This window comes from Triticum dicoccoides, chromosome 7B (genome assembly GCF_002162155.2).
Source record: "Triticum dicoccoides isolate Atlit2015 ecotype Zavitan chromosome 7B, WEW_v2.0, whole genome shotgun sequence".
NCBI lineage: Eukaryota > Viridiplantae > Streptophyta > Magnoliopsida > Poales > Poaceae > Triticum > Triticum dicoccoides.
In genome coordinates this window covers 246,910,668-246,933,857 of record NC_041393.1, presented here as the reverse complement: position 1 = coordinate 246,933,857, position 23,190 = coordinate 246,910,668, and positions in this window count along the sequence as shown.

The window sequence follows — 23,190 nt, the reverse complement described above, 5'->3', positions numbered from 1 at the left end:
GCCCGCGTCGCCGCTACCGTCGCCGCCCCGCCGCCTAGCGCCGCGCCGCCGCCTGCCGGAGCCGCCCGCCGCCGCCCGCGCGCATCGCCGCCGCAGCCACACCTCGTCGGAGGTATACGCCGCCGCCGCTGTTCTGTTTTATTTTAAAACCGATCCGGTTTTTTTAAAACCCTAGTTTCGTTTTTTAGATCGGTTCGCCGGTTTTCTCGGTTTAGTTTATTTAGAGGACGTTCGTCCGTACGTTCGTTTTTACCAACGGTTTTTGCTTGTTAGTTACAGACAACGAACGTTCGTTCGTTAACCTATTCGTCAGTTTTTCTTTTTCTCAGATTTTCCGCGATTATTTTCGATCGCGATTTCTGATCCGATTTTCGTTTCAGTTTATCTTTTCGCTCGTTTATCGGAATCAGGCGACTCAAGCGCCTAGATCTTCGTCTCGAAACCCTCTTTCTGTTTAATCAACTTGAACAAGATTTTGATACTGTAAAATTTGACTTTAGTCCAAATTAGTAAATGGATCTTGTTTCTTTTGAAGTTTGAGTTTCGTTGCTCCGTTTGATTTGATTCTTTTTGCAAACCAGAATTCTTAAGTTGAACTTTCCGGTTAGTTCTTATTATTTGAGATTTACCCTTGCTTCTTTGCTTGATTGCTTATGTATGCTATTGTTTGTTTGCGGTAGAATTACCGGAGTGCGAAGCATGCTACTACGAGTCCCTAGGTTTTGCGGATCATCAGCAAGGCAAGTAACACATTGATCATACTCTTTTCATACCCAGTTTTTATGCATTAGCTCCAATCCTCAAACATTGCATGATTAGGATGTGATTAACATGTGGTTTGGGAAGTAGTTGATGAGGTAGAACCTATTGCCCTGTTATATTCAAACCCTTGGGAGTTACTTATATGTATTGCTTATATTGCTATGCTATGCTCGTAGACGTGGTTTGGGTGAGTGAATCCATGACAGATGTGAGATTGTTAATGAATGGTTCAACTTAAGGTGGCAACTTTAATACACATCTGGGTGGATTGCTTGTCGGGCACATGGAGACTCCAGTGTTGTCCTAGGATATCCCGGAGTACCCGTGTGATCATCCAAAGGTCCGCCACCCAGGCTCAAAGGGAACTGAGATATTTTCATGCTAGAAACTTCCGTGTGCAGCCACAAGCTATTATGGGCTCTAGATAGTTGAGTAAGTTGCATGAGCTCTTGAAGAGGTGGATCAGCAGGTAGAGGGATGTAGGTTGGTATGGTCTGGCCGGAGTAAAAAGTTAATGTTTCTGAAAGACTGTGTCTCGGTCATCCATTTCTCAAACACCATGTAGTGCGAGAAATCCAATGGAGGAGATCGAGTGTTGTGGGGAAAAGTGTGCAAACCTCTGCAGAGTGTACAATCTAATCATGGTTAGCCGTATCCCCGGTTATGGACAATCTTGAGTATCTAGTACTTGGAGTATCCTAAGTATCTCATCACTCTAAATTAATATTGTTGGGTTGATAATTACTTTTAATTGGGATTGAGTTGGAGGAAGCTTCTCAATGATGTTTCAACTACCATGATAGTTAAATAAAATCTATTCCTTTGTTGTAGGGAAAAATTGGCTTTTCGCAAAACTATAACCATAGAGCCTTCCACCAGCCAAATATGCATGTAGTGATAGCATTATTCTGTTCTTGCTCTATTGTGTTATATTGCCAGCATATTCCATGTGCTGACCCATTTTCAGGCTACAACATATTATGTTGCAGACTTTTTAGACGAGGAGTAAGGTTCGCTAGGTCGTTGCCGTGCAGCTCAGCTATGCAGTTGGAGTTGATGGACTCACTTTATCTTCCAAGACTTCCGTTGTTATCGTATTAGATGGCCTTAAGCCATATTTATTGTAATTAGTTCTCTTTTGAGACATTCGATGTAATAAGTGTGTGATTGCTACTCTGTTATAAATCCTTCGAGTACTGTGTGTGTCAGCATTACTGATCCAGGGATGACACTAAAGCACAGAGACTTGACCGTTTGAGGTCGGGTCGCTACAACAAGGCAGTGGTCTGCTCCTGCTGCTCCGCACTTCCGACGATCTTCGCCCTCAGCAAGTCGTGCTCGGCCCGGAGCTTCGCATTGCTCTCATTTAGTTGCCGGATGACGTCGGTAGACTGTTCAAATGAGGCTTTCAGGTCATCTTGCAACCTCTCCCACCTGGAGATCTGATCCATCTGCCTAAGGACGAGGGCACGCATGCGCCTGTAAGAGTCCTCGCCTGCCCACGAGGCATTTTCCCAGGCTGCCGCGATGCGGGAGGACATATCAGCTGCATTCGCGGCGCGGCGGGACATCTCTTCTACTTCCGTGCCCGGCCGGACTAGTCTGTCCGTGCTGCTTCGGCGGTGCGGAGGGACCCCTTAGCGGCTACGGCCATGCGGCGGGACATGTTGGCTGCTTTCGCGGCGAGGCGGGACATCTCTCGTGCTCCCGCTTCCAGGCTCGCCTCTCCCTGGTGGAAATCTCTCGACCCAGAACTCACGCTGGCCATGGCGGACGCAAGGGAACGATGATGAATGACTTGTTTGCTTTTGAGTTTTTGTGGATGAGGAGTTGAGGAGGAATGTGCAGTCATCTTGGAGTAGTAGTATTTATAATCGCGTATGTACATCCCGCACGGTGAATCCCAGAAATAATTTCCGTAGGTATGTACATCCCACACGGTAATCCGAGAAATCATTTCCGTAGGTATGTACATCCCACATGGTGAATGCCAGAAAAACATTTCCGTTTGTATGTATATCACACACATTCAATCCAAGGAATATGTTTCCGTTCTTATGTACATCCCACACAGTCAATCCAGGGAAAACGTTTCCGTTTGGACGTAAATCCCACACAGTTTTATGTGTAGGCTCGTGTGTGAAAGGTGTAACTATCACACATAGTCTTCCTTGGTTAACTGTTTGCTTTTATCAACTATATCACACACAATTTGATGAAGAAAACTGTGTGGCATTGGGCTATCCATCGCAACCGCTTTTACTGCTAGAACCGTTTGCAAAGGTCCATGACACATTTAGCAGGTTTATTAGTTTACAATTAATAATTCCAGTATTATGCAAATTCACATTTCATATCGAACAGTTGTTTGCCAATTTCATATCAGGCACATAAATATATTATAACATTATAGTACATTGCCTACGTGAAAACATCACAGTACAACATATAGCTAGTTCAACTTCATAAAAACAATATATTCATTTCCCTAATCGAGATCATCCAGGCTCGTCTTATCCACCTCTGCTTTCAGTTCAGTAAGAACCCGTTTTGCACGGGCCAACTGGGAAAGTGCCTCCTCCTTCTCCAACACCATCTTAGCAAAGTCTTTTAAAAAAAATCTAAGCTCATTCTCCACCTTCAACTTTTTATCCCGCATCTTGAAATATGCTTCAGCGTTGACAAGACTTTCTCTAAGCCTAGCTGTGTTCGCTTCCTCATACATGCTCCACAGCTTCGTTAGGCACATCTTCATAGACTGTGGCCACTCTTGATCAACCCACTCCAAGTAAGAACACTTCCGTTCATCCTATAATATTTAAAACTAGATCAGTAATAATTGTAGGGGAAATGGGTTTATAGCAACATAGAAAATCACCAATGCTTATTTGAAAAACTGAAGAAACATGTTAATTATGACATATCTTCTCAAAAAGATCAATGTGCAAATGAAATAATTGGTACTGAGACAACAACCAAATTCTGGAACATCAGAAGCTATAATTAACTACAACAACGCTACAAGTTCTTACTCATGTACAATAAATAAAAAATTGAACATTTTATGAGGAAGGTTAATATAACTGCAACAGCATAGCGACAGTGTTTGGATGACAGCAAATTGATACTAACAGGTGTGTACATGCACAAATTTAGTAACATAGAACTAATAGCACTAAGGCCATCCACTATGTATGCCAAAACTGGTGTAAAGACAACTGTTGCTACATATCGCACCGGTGCCCTGAACTGGCGAGCCGGTGCAGCGGAAAAAAAATCAGGGACCCGGACTCCGGAGCACGTAGTTGCTCTGATGCCCAGTTCCTTCGTGCCATAAAGATTTAGTATTTTACTGCTTGGCTGCTCGGATGTGTGGAATAAAGTTGGCTGCACAAACTGCTGAAGCGGTGCCAAATAATTTTCTAATGGCACCCCTAATGAGATGGCAACAATTTAAGATACTAGGTACAAATTGTGACACTGTCTTAGGATGCGTTTGGTTGAAGGTGTGGTATGAATGGGTTGGGACCGTGGCAGTGTCTGAATCACATCTAACAAATGATTTGTAACAACGGAAGAGGGTCTAACCTTCTCTGCACATGCCAAAAACTTCCTCCCGGTGTCCACAGAATCAAATGCAAGTAGCTTCACGCATGGAGATTGATGGTGACAACGAGCAGATAGATCTTCAGCCACCCCACTCCATTCGTTGCCACTGATGGTCTTAGGGAGCTACAAGAGGAAGAAACGACTCAAATCGACCTCCGGGTAAAAAATCCTTCATTCCAAGTCGTAGCCCGAGAGAGAGAAGAGAGGCATACCCGGGTGGTGAAGGAGTAGTCGCCGGAGGAGGAACCATTGGAGATGTCTTTGAAGAAGACCATGGTGACCCCGGCGGTAGGATGCGAGACAGTGAGAGCGAGGAAGCAACTATAGCTTAGCAAGGAAAGAAGGAAGGAGGAAATAGGGGAGATGTGACCTGTGGTCAGGGAAAAAGGGGTGGGGCAGGGGGGAAGGGGGGCAGGGGTAGATATTTTGGCGGTAGGCCAAAATTTTGGAAATGTGGAGGGAAACTTTGCATGCGGTGCCGCCGGACCATTCCCTTTGAATGATTATGTGCATCTCAAATGATTCTTCTGCTTTACGTGCATGGGATGAGTTTGATGATTCAAATTTTGGTCTCAAGGCATGGGCACATTCACTTTGAACGCGCGCAGTGCCGCCGGACCATTCACTTTGAACGATTGTGTGCATCGCAAACGATTCTTCTGCTTTACGCGCATGGGATGAGTTTGATAATTCAAATTTTGGTGGAAATTTCCCCGGGTACGTCATTGCATAATTTAAGATCGCTTGCTAATTTGGGCACACAAAAGAGCGTACAGCAGACAGACCACACTTACCGAATCCAGCAATTTTAGTAATTACACAAAGCCAGTTGACCTAAACATTGCTCTAACAAAAGACCAGCATTAAAAACAAAGCCTAAGTGCGCATAATTAAAAATCCGTCGCCGCGCCGGCCTATGCATCGCCGATGTGAGATGAGATGTCGATGACTTGTCCTAGCGACATGCCGCTGTTGGTGGACTCCACGTCCCCCTGTTGAAGTCGACCGCGTCCTCGTCCTTGGCGCCGCCCTCAAGGTTGTAGTACTCGTAGTAGTGGCTGCGCCAGAGCTCGCGTTGGTACTCCACCACCGATTCCTCGATGAACAGACTCTTCTCTACCTCGACCTCGTCCACGGGCAACTCCTCCTCCCGGCGCTCCTCGATTTCCACCGCCTCCTGCATCTCCAGCTCCCGCTCGGTGACCTCACGAGGAAGCAGGTGCTCCATGGCCACCACCGCCTTTCCAGACATGGGTTGCATGCTGGAGTCCAAGGTGGCCTGGAATATCTTGGCGTGTGCATCCTCAATCTTGGCGTGGATGGCTTCGACCCGAGCCAGGGCGACATCAGCGGGACGGATGGCAGCTCGAGCGCTCTCGGCATTTGCAGCCGCCGTCGCAGCAGTAGCTGTAGCCGTCTCGACTGCTGCAGCTGCCCTGTCGTCTGCCGCAGACGCCCTCTCGGCGGAAGCGTCCGTGCTCAATGCGGATGCGGCAGCACTCGGCGGCGGCGCTCGGGGGGGGGGGACGCGGCCATCGTACGAGCCTTCACGAAGCGTTTCCACGGCGTCATCTTTGCAAGAAGGGGGTGCGGGAATGGGGATCGGGATTCGTGGATTCAGGGGTTGCCGGCACTAGAGCAGACGAGTCGGCGAAGCTTAAGGAGGGAGACTTAAATAGACCCAGATATTTTCATCGCAAACGGTTCCTAGAAAACAACTGTGTGTGATGTTGTAGATATTTTTTATTAGCTGTGAAAGATGAATTTGGAATAAAGTGCCAACGGATGGTGTTTTAAATGAACGAGAAATTTTGTAGTACCAATACAACTATCATGTCAAATTTCGGAAAATTTCAGGTTCATTTGACCTTCTCAGACATTTAAGTGATTTTCTAGCCATTTAATGACCGTAATTGAAATTTGAACTACATGTACATGCAACAGCTAACCATAACGGTTTGAAAACTCATATTTTGTGTACTTGTGTGTGTTTTAATTCCATGTGCAGTAAATTGGAAGGAATTTTCAAAGATATTGGTCTAACGGCTATGACACAATTAAGCATGGAGTGACATGGCATTTTAATTCCAAAAAAAATCAGAAACATATGAAACCTTGGTTGATGTAATGTCATGCCACCAAGATGATGTGGTAAAAAAATTGGCATGTTTGACCAAAGTTTGGACACACACCCCTCACAAACCGGACCAACTCACTAGAAGGCTCGTGGTTCCGAGAGGGAACAATGCATGTTTGATGACGAACGGGAGATAGCTTCCTCTTACGGCCTTCAAATTTTTTTCTACGTCTAACGTGCACTACTACAACTGTAATGTGAAAATTTTGAAAATTCTAGGGGTCATTTGATCTTTTAAAGACATTTAAGTGATTTTCTAGCCATTTAATGACTGTAATTCAAATTTGAACTACATCTACATGAAATGCGTAACCGAAACGGTTTGAAAAATCATATTTGTGTACTTGTGTGCGAGTTAATTCCATGTGTAGTAAACTAGAAGGAATTTTCAAACATATTTGTATCATGACATGGACACATATGCATGAATATGTATGCATGGAGTGGCATGTCATTTTAATTCTAAAAAAATCAGAAACACATGAAACCTTGGTTGATGTAATGTCATGCCACGAAGATAATGTGGTAAAGAAATTGGCATGTTTGATGACAGTTTGGACACACACTTCTCACAAACCGGAGCAACTCGCTAGAAGGTTCGTGGTTCCGAGAGGGGACAATGCATGTTTGATGACGAACGGGAGATAGCTTCCTCTTACGACCTTCAATTTTTTTCTATGTCTAATGTGCACTACTACAACTATAATGTGAAATTTTGGAAAATTCTAGGGGTCATTTGACCTATTAAAGACATTTAAGTGATTTTCTAACCATTTAATGACCTAATTCAAATTTTAACTACATCTACATGCAACGCCTAACCAAAACGTTTTGAAAAATCATATATGTGTACTTGTGTGTGAGTCAATTCCATGTGCAGTAAATTAGAAAGAATTTTCAAACATATTGGTCTCACATCATGGACACATGCATACGTATGCATGGAGTGACATGGCATTTTAATTCAAAAAATAGAAAAATGATGAGGAACACATGAAACCTTGGTTGATGTAATGTCATGTCACCAAGATGATGTGGTAAAGAAATTGGCATGTTTGACGAACGTTTGGACACGCACCCCTCACAAACCGGAGCAACTCACTAGAAGGTTCATGGTTCCGAGAGGGAACAATGCATGTTTGATGACGAATGGGAGATAGCTTCCTCTTACGGCCATCAATTTTTTTCCCTACGTTTAAAGTGCACTAATACAACTGTCATGTGAAAAATTGGTAAATTTGAGGGGTCACTTGACCTTTTAAGTACATTTATATTTTCTAACCATTTAATGGCCGTAATTCAAATTTTAACTACAACTAAATGCAACACCTAACCATAAAGGTTAGATAAATCATATTTTTGTGCACTTGTGTGCGAGTTAATTCCATGTGCAGTAAATTCGAAGGAATTTTCAAACATATTGGTATGAAGGCATGGGCACATGCATGGAGTGCATGCCATGGCATTTTAATTGCAATTTTTTTTTAAAATGATCAGAAAAACATGAAACCTTGCTTGATTTAATGTCATGCCACCAAGATGATGTGGTAAAGAAATTGGCATGTTTGACGAAAGTTTGGACACACACCCCTCACAAACCGGAGCAACTCGCTAGAAGGTTCGTGGTTCCGAGAGGAAACAATGCATGTTTGATGACGAACGGGAGATAGCTTCCTCTTACGGCCTTGCAATTTTTTCAACGTCTAACGTGCACTACTATAACTGTAATGTGAAATTTTGGAAAATTCTAGGGGTCATTTGACCTTTCAAAGATATTTAAGTGATTTTCTAACCATTTAATGACCGTCATTCAAATTTGAACTACATCTACATGCAACGCCTAACCAAAACAGTTTGAAAAATCATATATGTGTACTTGTGTGCAAGTTAATTCCATGTGCAGTAAATTAGAAGGAATTTTCAAACATATTGGTCTCACGACATGGACACATGCATACGTATGCATGGAGTGACATGGCGTTTTAATTCAAAAAAAATAGAAAAATGATTAGAAACACATGAAACCTTGGTTGACGTAATGTCATGCCACCAAGATGACGTGGTAAAGAAATGGCATGTTTGGCGAATGTTTGGACACATGCCCCTCACAAACCGGAGTAACTCGCTGGAACGTTCGTGGTTCCGAGAGGGAACAATGCATGTTTGATGACTAACGGGAGATAGCTTCCTCTTACGGCCTTGAAATTTTTTCAACGTCTAACGTGCACTACTACAACTGTAATGTGAAAAATTTGAAAATTCTAGGGGTCATTTGATCTTTTAAAGACATTTAAGTGATTTTCTAGCCATTTAATGTCTGTAATTCAAATTTGAACTACATCTACATGAAATGCGTAACCGAAACGGTTTGAAAAATCATATTTGTGTACTTGTGTGCGATTTAATTCCATGTGTAGTAAACTAGAAGGAATTTTCAAACATATTTGTATCATGACATGTACACATATGCATGAATATGTATGCATGGAGTGGCATGTCATTTTAATTCTAAAAAAAATCAGAAACACATGAAACCTTGGTTGTTGTAATGTCATGCCACCAAGATGATGTGGTAAAGAAATTGGCATGTTTGATGAAAGTTTGGACACACACCTCTCACAAACCGGAGCAACTCGCTAGAAGGTTCGTGGTTCCGAGAGGGGACAATGCATGTTTGATGACGAACGGGAGATAGCTTCCTCTTACGGCCTTCAATTTTTTTCTATGTCTAATGTGCACTACTACAACTATAATGTGAAATTTTGGAAAATTCTAGGGGTCATTTGACCTTTTAAAGACATTTAAGTGATTTTCTAACCATTTAATGACCTAATTCAAATTTTAACTACATCTACATGCAACGCCTAACCAAAACGTTTTGAAAAATCATATATGTGTACTTGTGTGCGAGTCAATTCCATGTGCAGTAAATTAGAAAGAATTTTCAAACATATTGGTCTCACGACATGGACACATGCATACGTATGCATGGAGTGACATGACATTTTAATTCAAAAAATAGAAAAATGATGAGGAACACATGAAACCTTGGTTGATGTAATGTCATGTCACCAAGATGATGTGGTAAAGAAATTGGCATGTTTGACGAACGTTTGGACACGCACCCCTCACAAACCGGAGCAACTCGCTAGAAGGTTCATGGTTCCGAGAGGGAACAATGCATGTTTGATGACGAACGGGAGATAGCTTCCTCTTACGGCCATCAATTTTTTCCCTACGTTTAAAGTGCACTAATACAACTGTCATGTGAAAAATTGGTAAATTTGAGGGGTCACTTGACCTTTTAAGTACATTTAAGTGATTTTCTAACCATTTAATGGCCGTAATTCAAATTTTAACTACATCTAAATGCAACACCTAACCATAAAGGTTAGATAAATCATATTTTTGTGCACTTGTGTGCGAGTTAATTCCATGTGCAGTAAATTCGAAGGAATTTTCAAACATATTGGTATGAAGGCATGGGCACATGCATGGAGTGCATGCCATGGCACTTTAATTGCAATTTTTTTTAAAAATGATCAGAAAAACATGAAACCTTGCTTGATTTAATGTCATGCCACCAAGATGATGTGGTAAAGAAATTGGCATGTTTGACGAAAGTTTGGACACACACCCCTCACAAACCGGAGCAACTCGCTAGAAGGTTCGTGGTTCCGAGAGGAAACAATGCATGTTTGATGACGAACGGGAGATAGCTTCCTCTTACGGCCTTGTAATTTTTTCAACGTCTAATGTGCACTACTATAACTGTAATGTGAAATTTTGGAAAATTCTAGGGGTCATTTGACCTTTCAAAGATATTTAAGTGATTTTCTAACCATTTAATGACCGTAATTCCAATTTGAACTACATCTACATGCAACGCCTAACCAAAACGGTTTGAAAAATCATATATGTGTACTTGTGTGCAAGTTAATTCCATGTGCAGTAAATTAGAAGGAATTTTCAAACATATTGGTCTCACGACATGGACACATGCATACGTATGCATGGAGTGACATGGCGTTTTAATTCAAAAAAATAGAAAAATGATTAGAAACACATGAAACCTTGGTTGACGTAATGTCATGCCACCAAGATGACGTGGTAAAGAAATGGCATGTTTGGCGAATGTTTGGACACATGCCCCTCACAAACCGGAGTAACTCGCTGGAACGTTCGTGTATCTGAGAGGGAACAATGCATGTTTGATGACTAACGGGAGATAGCTTCCTCTTACGGCCTTGAAATTTTTTCAACGTCTAACGTGCACTACTACAACTATAATGTGAAAACTTGAAAATTCTAGGGGTCATTTGATCTTTTAAAGACATTTAAGTGATTTTCTAGCCATTCAATGACTGTAATTCAAATTTGAACTACATCTACATGAAATGCGTAACCGAAACGGTTTGAAAAATCATATTTGTGTACTTGTGTGCGAGTTAATTCCATGTGTAGTAAACTAGAAGGAATTTTCAAACATATTTGTATCATGACATGGACACATATGCATGAATATGTATGCATGGAGTGGCATGTCATTTTAATTCTAAAAAAAATCAGAAACACATGAAACCTTGGTTGATGTAATGTCATGCCACCAAGATGATGTGGTAAAGAAATTGGCATGTTTGATGAAAGTTTGGACACACACCTCTCACAAACCGGAGCAACTCGCTAGAAGGTTCGTGGTTCCGAGAGGGGACAATGCATGTTTGATGACGAACGGGAGATAGCTTCCTCTTACGGCCTTCAATTTTTTTCTATGTCTAATGTGCACTACTACAACTATAATGTGAAATTTTGGAAAATTCTAGGGGTCATTTGACCTTTTAAAGACATTTAAGTGATTTTCTAACCATTTAATGACCTAATTCAAATTTTAACTACATCTACATGCAACGCCTAACCAAAACGTTTTGAAAAATCATATATGTGTACTTGTGTGCGAGTCAATTCCATGTGCAGTAAATTAGAAAGAATTTTCAAACATATTGGTCTCACGACATGGACACATGCATACGTATGCATGGAGTGACATGACATTTTAATTCAAAAAATAGAAAAATGATGAGGAACACATGAAACCTTGGTTGATGTAATGTCATGTCACCAAGATGATGTGGTAAAGAAATTGGCATGTTTGACGAACGTTTGGACACGCACCCCTCACAAACCGGAGCAACTCGCTAGAAGGTTCATGGTTCCGAGAGGGAACAATGCATGTTTGATGACGAACGGGAGATAGCTTCCTCTTACGGCCATCAATTTTTTTCCCTACGTTTAAAGTGCACTAATACAACTGTCATGTGAAAAATTGGTAAATTTGAGGGGTCACTTGACCTTTTAAGTACATTTAAGTGATTTTCTAACCATTTAATGGCCGTAATTCAAATTTTAACTACATCTAAATGCAACGCCTAACCATAAAGGTTAGATAAATCATATTTTTGTGCACTTGTGTGCGAGTTAATTCCATGTGCAGTAAATTCGAAGGAATTTTCAAACATATTGGTATGAAGGCATGGGCACATGCATGGAGTGCATGCCATGGCATTTTAATTGCAATTTTTTTTAAAAATGATCAGAAAAACATGAAACCTTGCTTGATTTAATGTCATGCCACCAAGATGATGTGGTAAAGAAATTGGCATGTTTGACGAAAGTTTGGACACACACCCCTCACAAACCGGAGCAACTCGCTAGAAGGTTCGTGGTTCCGAGAGGAAACAATGCATGTTTGATGACGAACGGGAGATAGCTTCCTCTTACGGCCTTGCAATTTTTTCAACGTCTAACGTGCACTACTATAACTGTAATGTGAAATTTTGGAAAATTCTAGGGGTCATTTGACCTTTCAAATATATTTAAGTGATTTTCTAACCATTTAATGACCATAATTCAAAGTTGAACTACATCTACATGCAACGCCTAACCAAAACGGTTTGAAAAATCATATATGTGTACTTGTGTGCAAGTTAATTCCATGTGCAGTAAATTAGAAGGAATTTTCAAACATATTGGTCTCACGACATGGACACATGCATACGTATGCATGGAGTGACATGGCATTTTAATTCAAAAAAATAGAAAAATGATTAGAAACACATGAAACCTTGGTTGACATAATGTCATGCCACCAAGATGATGTGGTAAAGAAATGGCATGTTTGGCGAATGTTTGGACACATGCCCCTCACAAACCGGAGTAACTCGCTGGAACGTTCGTGGTTCCGAGAGGGAACAATGCATGTTTGATGACTAACGGGAGATAGCTTCCTCTTACGGCCTTGAAATTTTTTCAACGTCTAACGTGCACTACTACAACTGTAATGTGAAATTTTGGAAAATTCTAGGGGTCATTTGACCTTTCAAAGATATTTAAGTGATTTTCTAACCATTTAATGACCGTAATTCAAATTTGAACTACATCCACCGGCAACGCCTAACCAAAACGGTTTGAAAAGTCATATTTTTGTGTACTTGTGTGCGATTTAATTCCATGTGCAGTAAATTCAAATGAATTTTCAAATATATTGGGGTCAAGGCATGGGCACATGCATGGAGTGCATGCCATGGCATTTTAATTAAATAAATTAAAAATGATCAGAAAAACATGAAACCTTACTTGATTTAATGTCATGCCACCAAGATGATGTGGTAAAAAAATTGGCCTGTTTGACGAAAGTTTGGACACACACCCCTCACAAACCGGAGAAACTCACTTGAAGGTTCGTGGTTCCGTGAGGGAACAATGCATGTTTGCTGACGGACGGGAGATAGCTTCCTCTTACGGCCTTTAATTTTTTTCCTACGTTTAACGTGCACTAATACAACTGTCATGTGAAAATTTGAAAATTTTCAAGGGTCATTTGACCTTTTAAAGACATTTAAGTAATTTTCTAACCATTTAATGACCATAATTCAAATTTGAACTACATCTACATGCAACGCCTAACCAAAACGATTTGAGAAATCATATTTTTGTGTACTTGTGTGCGAGTTAAAAAATCATCAGACGATGTAAATATCTCGTGTTCAAAAAAGAAAATGTAAAGATCTGGCAAGACAATCGACCCCCACACGATTGGCACTCTATCTCGCGGCTCGAGGTTTGGTAGGTGATTGGCGGGGATCATTAATCAGACACGGTTCTGTATCGGAAACCGTCAGCTATTATGTTCACACACGGATTTGCTGCGGGAATTGTGTGTAATTCAAACTATAGTACTCGTAAATTCCGGCGACCGGCGTGTGTACTGTCCTCGTCGATCAAGATTCCGGCCACCAATAAATACTACCTTGCTCACGTCGTCCCGCCTGCATTCTCATCTACATCCTCCCCTCGCTTGCTCCCTCTCTCTCTCTCTCAAATCTCTGCCATCACTACAAAAAAAGTACACTTCCGTGATGATACGTGTTTGTCACAGTAGGTCGTGTTTTTTGTCATGCATGTACATCCATGACAAATTGATGACAGAATCAAGATAGTCATACATGTGCTATCGTAGAAGTGTTCCATGACATTACCAAAATTATCATCACGGAAGTGTCCACTTCCATGACGATAAATCGTGCGTCACAGAAGTGCTTTCGTCAAGGGTGGCCGACACGTGGCATCCACCGTAATGGAATGCCGTTCAGCTATTGGGTCGGGTTTTGGATCCGATAACCCATTAACAGCCCCGACCAATGGGGATTTTCCATGTGTAAAATCATCATTGGCTGGAGGAAACACGTGTCGGCTCACCGTTGGGACAGATGTCATCCGCTCATTGGATCGAAGGCGCCTATGATACGGCGACACGTGGCACGGCCCAACAGAGGCCCATTCCTATGAAAAGGCCGGCCCATTTGACTTGGTCAAAAGGTGGCGGGCCGGCCCACGGAAAGCCTGTTAACGGCCTGTTTGCATATAGCCCATTTACAACCCGCTAACCTAGGGCCCATTACGCCCTATCCGAATTAGGCCCAGTAGCGTCATCTGGGCCGTCCAATATGATTCATCCCGTTTAACTTCCCGCCCATGTGTGGCCCATGACTTCTTTCGGCCCATATGAGGACCTTTGTAACTCTTGGCCCATTAACGACCCGTGGTGAAACTGGCCCGTAATGAACAGTGTATCACTTTATACCCATTAACGGCCCGTTATTCCATTGGGCCGTTTCCAGCCCAAGTTGTCTTTCGGCCTTCTCAGGGCCCATCGATTCTTGGGCTCATTTGCAGCATTCGGTTACATACGGCCCGTTACTGTCATTTTTTGCTTGTGGGCCAAATTCAACCCGTCGTTACAGTCGACCCGTTTGCGGACCGTTAATATGTTGGGCCTTTTTCATGTCAAAAAAAACCCGTTGGGCTGTTTTCATAGAGTTATCAAATACGGCCTATTAACGGCCCGTTATGGTCCACGAATAGTACGGCCCATGATTGGCGAAATGATGATACGCCCCGTAGAAGGCCCATGGATCCTACGGCCCGTATGAGGCCCATGGATCCTACGGCCCGTATGAGGCCCATGGATAGTACGACCTGTATGAGGCCCATGGATCATACGGCCCGTAGAAGGCCCATGGACCCTACGGCCCGTAGAAGGCCCATTGATCCCTAAGGCCCGTATAGAAGGCCGATGGATCCTACGGCCCATATAGAAGGCCAATGGTCCTACGGCCGAACGAAGGCCCATGGATCATGCGGCCTGCAGGAGGCCCATGGTTACAACAGTCCGTGTGTTGCCATTATTATTTTGGCCTAGTTACCAAAAATAGGCTATTGTGGCCACTAGAAAAACACAGAAAACGAACTACAGTGACTACAAGCAAACAACTAAACAAGGCAATAAGGAAATAAATAAGCAAGCAATTAAGGCTAGCCTATTACCGCTATTACACATATTACATCCACTTGGCATCAAAGTTCGCCACCAGTGCAAATATAGGGAACAAAGCAGCATATTACATACACTGGCCGTCAAAATTGGCCACCAGTGCAAATAAACGCGGCAGCAAAACAAGAGCATAACTGAAACAACTTCAGAAGAGCTCAAGAAATGTTATCCTAGGTATCCACCATGCTGGCAATAAGCTTAGCAAGCTGATTAGCTTTGTCCTGTTTGGCGCTAAACTCCTCCAACGCTTGCTGTTGCACCAGAAAGTATGCATCCGAATACTCCAGGGACTTCCGTAGTCCTTCCGCTTCTTGTCGCAGCACAGCTGATCGATGTCTTTCAGCTTGTAGTTGAGACTCAAGAAACCGAATTGATTCAGACAGTGAGTTTGAATAGCTTGTGCAAGCGGTAGTGGCCAGTAACTCGAACAATAAACTAAGACAGGCTTTGGGGTTATCTTGCTGTCTTCAAGATAGTCTTCCTTAGTTGTTTTATCAGCTTTGTTGGATACCAACAAGGATGTGTCACTATCCTAAACCTTATCTGCATTACTTCCTTTACCATTGCTTAATAAGGCACTCTTCCCCAATATTCTGTCAGCATTCTAAAAGAAGAAACAAGCAGACACATAACAAGTTTAGCATGTACTAGTATATGAAACTCATTTTGGTGAACGACTTCATTAGTAAGGTGGACAGGATTAAACTACCAAGTCTTCTATTGCCAAGTACTAGTACATAATAAAAGCATCAAACAAACATATATCTATGTCCTATGGTCACTGCATTGTCTTGCCAAATCAAAATAGAGACACGGTTCAAGTCATATCAGTTCAAGACAAAGCAGCAGTAAAAGAATACAAAGCGAGGGAAACTACACGGCACAACAAGATTTCAGATGGGTACCACGGGTCTACATGTACAACAACACTATTGGCTCTATTGTGATGCTAGTAATGTTCATGATATGAAAGTCAACTGTATACACAATTGAAATTGAAATCAAAAGAGCTATTGATAAGAGCAAACCTGTTAAAGAAACATGCGTGAACATACCTGCTATGCCATTGGAGTTTCGATTGGATCCTTCAATTTAAAAATAAGTTTGTATCAGTAAATACAGTGATACAAGAGCAAAGCAATCATAGTTAAAAAAGGCGCGCCTAAGCGAGCGCTTAAGCGCGCCTAGGCTCTAGGCATTGGCAAAACGCATTGCGCATAACTACGCTTAATCTATGCATAACTGCGCATAAGCATGCTCTTTGGTCAGTAAAGAGCAAGGCGGTGGCAAAACGCACAATTAACGCCTAGCGCTTTTTTGAACTATATTAGCAATGGAATCTTAAATTAGAACAGTTGTTCTTCAGGTTTAGGCACTTGTTCTACATGAACAGAGTACATTAAGACGCGAGAATATAATACTTAAAAATAGAAAATGAGCTCATAGACCTTACCACATTCTTGGTTCAGGACCAGTACAGAACAAGGCGTTCCTAGTCATCGTCCAGTAAATGTGTCTCAGGAGAACGTAAGGGAATTTGATGAGTTTCTTTGCTGGTGAAGTACGTTTTCTTGAGGTAATTCCAATACTGCCACCAAGCATTCTTGAAGATAGCAGAGGTATTAGCACAGGTTACCTCATCCTGAGTTTCCAAATCGGTCCTTCTCTATAGAGAAAAATGGGAAAATTTGCTGTATTATAACCATCATGGAGGTAGGATGTATGGGAAGAAGCAAAGTAATTGCCATAAATAACATTACTTACACATAACTCCTGGACAAACACCTGCAACTGGCATTTTGCTTCATCTTCAGTATAATATTTCCAAGATGGGAAGATAGGCACATACGATTTAACAGCATTAAATGCGATAGATGCTAAACTACGACTGGCTGGTTGTGCTTCCTCCATAGGAATAGGCGTCCTAACTGGTGGAGTTGGGGTTCGCCGTGATAGTACTGGCCCTTTGGGCACTGGAGCTGCCTTACTGACTGCTCTTGTTTGGGAGCTTTGTGGCGGAGATGGTGTTGTGTCAACAGGAACTTGGTTACTATCGGCTGGGGTTGGGGTTAGATTGGGTGAAGCTGGTTCTCTGTCCATCGCAGTAGGGGTACAATCTGCGAGAGTTTGGGTTATGTGTGGTAGGGCTGGTTCTTGTGCATGTACAACCGGGGTGCTATCTCCACCAAGAGGTAGCTCTGTTTTATTTGAAGACCGTGTTTTTATTCCGCTAGATATTGGCATCACCCGCTCCAATTCAAATGGCTGATAAACAGGAAACATAGTTGAATGTACACACATTGTATGAGAGACAGATGCAATAGATAGTGTGGAAAAAAGAGGGCATGAAATAGTTGACATGTATATTGTTTAACTAAAATGGATAGCATGACATAATTTCACATATATGATGTCTATCTAAACTGGATAGCATAGCATAACATAATTCAAAGATATGATGAATAACTAAACATGATCGCATGGCATAATTCACCTGCATGTTATCTAAGTAATCAGGATCGCATCATTTAATTCACATATGTGATTTATATGCTAAACAAAGGGCATCCGATATGATGTCTAAACTAAGAACATGGTGTTGAATATTGTGTATATGATGTCTAAACTATGCAATGCAAGACACCGTATGCATGATATGAGCAGTATAATCGTGCCAAGTTAGAGCATACACCTCAGTAGGGGAATAGGACTGGTCATCTGTCTCTGAATCCATCTCTGAGGAGCTATCGGGACCCAACAAGAGATCTTCTTCGACAGGTAGCACTATCTGCTCTGAAGGCCTTGTTTTCACTCCAGATTTTTCCATCTCCCACCCAAATGGCTGATTCACAGGAAGAGTAGTTTAATGTACAAACATTGTCGACAAATGGAAATGTAACGAAGAAAAGGATGGGCAAGATATCATTCAAATATATGATGCCTGGTTAAACAGGATGGCATTGCACATTTCACATATATTATGGCTGGCTAAAAGACATGAGACTGCATAATTCCCATATATGATATAGAAACTAAACATGTGGCATTACAAAACATGTCTAAACTAAGCAGATGACATATATGATGTCAAAAGTAGGCACTGCAAGGCAACATATGCATGATATGACTAACATCATCATGCCAAGGTAGAGCAAACACCTTGGGGGTAAATAAGAGTGTTCAGCGGCGTCTGAATCCGCCTCTGAACAGATATCTTCCTCTGGATTACAATCTGGAGAGGGATGGGGAGGGTTTGCCATTGAACCCACCATGGAGCGATGTCTGCATGACATTGTATTGCCGCGCAAAACTCTTCTGTTTTTCTCTACATGTTCAGCATGACTGTGTACAATATCTGACATGCATACGAAAAAATATGGTGAGATTATGTAAGGAGAGCAAGCAGAAATTTAGAGTGATGGTAACAACCAGTGGATGGATCAGAAAATAATGATAGTAGGCTGATGATTGCTTTAAATTAATAAAAAGACAGATGATGATTGCTTTACTATGTGTTTCCACCCAAGATGAACAACATAGGCATACCCTAGGTGAACCAGATATTAGACAGACATACTATTCATTGCTGCCTCGATATGTGCCCCACAACTAATTTAGAACTCAACTTTGAACATTAATTTGGACCTGAGTTGGGAGTCCAAGAGCTGAACAGGACAATAAAGTAGCAGGTAAGTTTAAGCAATGCATAACATAAGCAGAAACAAAAGAATGCGACCTCTCTTCTGGACCCGTGTACTCCTCAGGTTCATCTGCTGAGTCGATGATGGTGATGCCATTGGGGTGGGTGCCGGCGGCAGGGAAGGAGATCTGAGGCGGCGAAAGACGGTCTGGAGTCATGATGTCTGGTTTGGTGGATGCTTCTGTCGATGGAGCAGCTCAGGTGAGGTGGACGACGTCGCTGCAAGAGCAGGACAAACCACACAAAGTTGCCTTCGACACGTACCTATAACTGAAGTAATTCTGTAAGGGCTCATTTGGCTTGCATGATTCTTAAAACGCAGGGATAGGAAAAACACCGGAATAGGATAGGAAAATGCACATGGTAAACAGAGCATTTGTAAACACAGGATTTCTGTCAACTTGGGTGTTTGGTTTACAAGAATTGGAAGAGCAGAGGAATGCAAAGAAACATGGCCAAAATAAAGAGAAACCATATGAAAGCGTGTACAGTTAGAATGTTATTCTGGCACTAATGCACTTGGTCTTGTTTTCATGCATAGGATTTTGAAAAGTAGATCCAGGTGGATGTTTTGCTTCATTCCTTTCAACAAAATGCATGAATAATTGAATAGTAGAGTGCCATTGGAAAATTCCCTATTGCTATATTTTTCCGTTGAACCAAAATAGCCCTAATGGATCGACGTGAATGTATAGTAATAAGTGATGCAACAAGTGTACAACCTCTTTGCCGTAGCCGTGTCGACCTCAGCATCATTGGGTTGGTCGCTGAAGCAGTTGAGGCAGAGGTGGTAGTCGGAGGTGTGGAGGAAGATCTGAGGAATCTGTAGACAGCATTCAGGGCACTGCTCTGTTGTGATGGATCGTTCTGTCGTTGGAGCAGCTCCGTGAGCCGTAAGACGTCAAGGATGAAGCAGCACAAGACAGACATCGTCAATCTCAAGTGGGATTCTAATAGCATCTCCAATAGATGATGTAAAATGGATGTAAAATTAACATCACCAAAAACCACCTGACTACAACAGATGAGGTAAAAACTGTTGACTCTGAACTTAACTGTCGAAACTGAAATTAACTATGGAATCTGAATGCTACTGTCGAAACTGAACGCAATGGTAGCAGAGAGGCACTTGACATGTAGTTTAGGGAGGGCCTGCAGTTCATCTTCAACCAGCACCCCCCCTGAGCTGCCAGCCACCACTGGCCGAACCGCCGGCCCCAGCACCGCCTCGCCACCCCGAAACAACTCGCCACCGCCGCCCCGGCCAGCCCTCTAGGCCCCCGCCCCCCACCCTGAACCCTAAGATAGATAGTGGGGTACCTCTCCGGCGAGCCCCCGTCCCTGCTGCGGGTGGTTCTTCCTTAACTCCGGCGAGCCCCCCCAATCCCTGAAAATCGACTGACCCAAAAGTCGATTCAGTCGACTGAAGTGTGGCCTAATCGGAGCAGAGCAGCAACACGAGCGAGGGGGAGAGTAGCAGCAGTAGTTGGGCGAGCGAGCGATCGAGCGAGAGCCAGAGCAGCAGCAGCAGCGCGAGCGAGCGAGCGAGAGCCGGAGCAGCAGATCCGGCTGGTATGGACACCGCCGCCGACGGGGCCTCGCACTGGGGGAGAGCCGCCGTGGAGATGTCGCCCACGGCGCCGACTTCAAGTTAGCCGCTCCATGGGGGTGCGGTATGGAGCACCGTCGGTGCCGGGAGGTCGAGTTAAGGAGAAGGTGCAATGTGATGAGTGTACAACCTCTTTGGTGGCGCCGAGTAGGCCTTGGCTTCGTCCGAGGAGTCGGTGAGGATGCTGTGGTTCCGGTGGAGCAGGTTAAGGCGGCGCTGTGGGGATGGAGCAGCTGCGATAGACAAGGCGATCGTCGGAGTAGCTCCTTGGAGGTGGACGACGGGGCGGCTGAACTGGCGAGATGGCGAGATGGATGACGGATCCTCATCCGGGGAGGTGGACAAGAGACGTCGAGCTTTTGCGGTGGACGGCATCGTCGGGGAAGAGGCTCCGGCTGGGCAGCGGTGACATGGCAGACGAAGGAGGGTGGGGTTTCACGGCTGGAGCGGAGAGGTTATGGCGGCCTGGGATTTCGAATGGCGAAAAGGGGGCGATGGGAGGGGGTGAAGCATGACTTAGGGATGCGCTTGTCCTAAATGTAGGGTGTGTTACAAAAGTACCCCCTACCGATTTGAACTAGCAGCCCTTTCGGCTCAGGGTTAGAAGGGGGATTTCGCGTGTCGGGATTTGGCAGTTGGAGGGAGTTTTCGCGTGTGTTGTAATTTCTGGATAGCAAGGTGCGGGTTGTGAAGGCGCCACTTTTGGGAGCACGATATCTGAATTTTCGGGATATAACAAGACGCGGGTTGAATTTTAGGGACAAGCCTAACGTGTAGTAATATTGTACTTGTACATACAAATCAATTCACACTTCCCTCAACCAAAAAGAAAATGAAAAAAATAAAACTATTCACACCACACGAAGAGAGAATCTTGCCCCGTTTCACTATACAAATGCTATTCAAAGCTACTCCCTCCTTCCATCTATATAGGGCCTAATGCGTTTTTCGATGCTAACTTTGACCAAATATTAGAGCAATGATATTGACATGCAACTTACACAAAGCACACCGTTAACTTCGTCTGTGAAAGGTTCTTTCAATGATATAATTTTCACATTGTGCATGTCATGTACTATTAATCTTGTCAATAGTCAAAGGTGGTCTTAAAAATCTCATTACGCCCTATAGAGATGGAAGGAGGGAGTATGAATCCATGTTATGTTCGATTAATTTTTTCGCTTGCTGTATAATATATGTATCCTACTCATACCAACATTTTAGTCATTCGAAATGTCTATACTACCGCTACAATTCGAACTAAATTTAAATTTGTTTCTCTATTTCAATAAGAATCTATAATCATGATTGTTGCCAACTTCAACCATCATTCGTGTATTACCTTAATAACACACCACATGATTACTATAAAGATAGATATAAACTATGTGTACTACATGAACTCGAATTCTATTTTTTGAATACACTTGATGTTGATTCCAAATAATAGTACATTTGATGTACTAACTATATATTCATAATCTAAACCATGTTCCATACGTACACCGTGTTTATCACACAAAGTATAGTGCCCCGCCCCCTACATTATGACAAGTATTTAGACCTGAGTTGCAAAAGCCACACATTAGCCCAAATTATAATCAATGTTCTACATTATGATATCTTCTTCAAGTATCCATAGCCACCTTTTTATAATGGATTATGATCTTTGTTCGTCTTTTACACCTTCATGATCCTCTTCTATTTGTAGCTAGCTAGCGCTAACTTTCTACCATGCATGCACACGCCCGCCCCCCTCACACACCCTTAGCGTCCCCTCCATCGCGCACGTTAATTATTTCTCTTTAGGTCGTCCGCCAACGGTGTGTGTAGGCCCCCGGCTCCTTCTTTCTGGCACACACCGGTCGATATACCTCTCTAGCCAAGTGTGCCTACAACAAACACATATATACTTCCCCTCTTCTCTTCTCACCGTCCATGCCCCCATATGTCCAATACGATTCCACTAGGTGCACACTCCTCCCCCTCGACATGGTAGGCCTCTCGCACCACCTCCTAGCCATACCCTCTCCCCCTATCTGCCTCTCCGGACCTTATTTGCTTCTAACACATGCAGGCGTGTATATGAACTGATCTCCCTACATATAGCAGGTCGACTATAATTCGTTTTCACCAAGCACCGATACACTTACCTCGCTAGTTATGTCTCTCCTTTTCTCGGACACACGACGGTTGATCTTCCTATGTAGTTACGCATGCTTACCACAACCATATCTTCTCCCCTCATCATCCTTGAATACCTCCCGACCCGTCTCTCACACGCACGTGCATAGACAGACAGACATCCCCCGCCCTCTCTTATTGATATTGCACTCATACCCTCCGCTTGTCTAGCAGGCCTCTCCCACCATTTGTGAGACGCCACTCCACCACCAACCCTCCGACGCTCTACCTTTGTCTTTTTCCCAACCTTATTCCTCTGCTACACATATCCATGGATGTCGATCGATCTATCAATACAT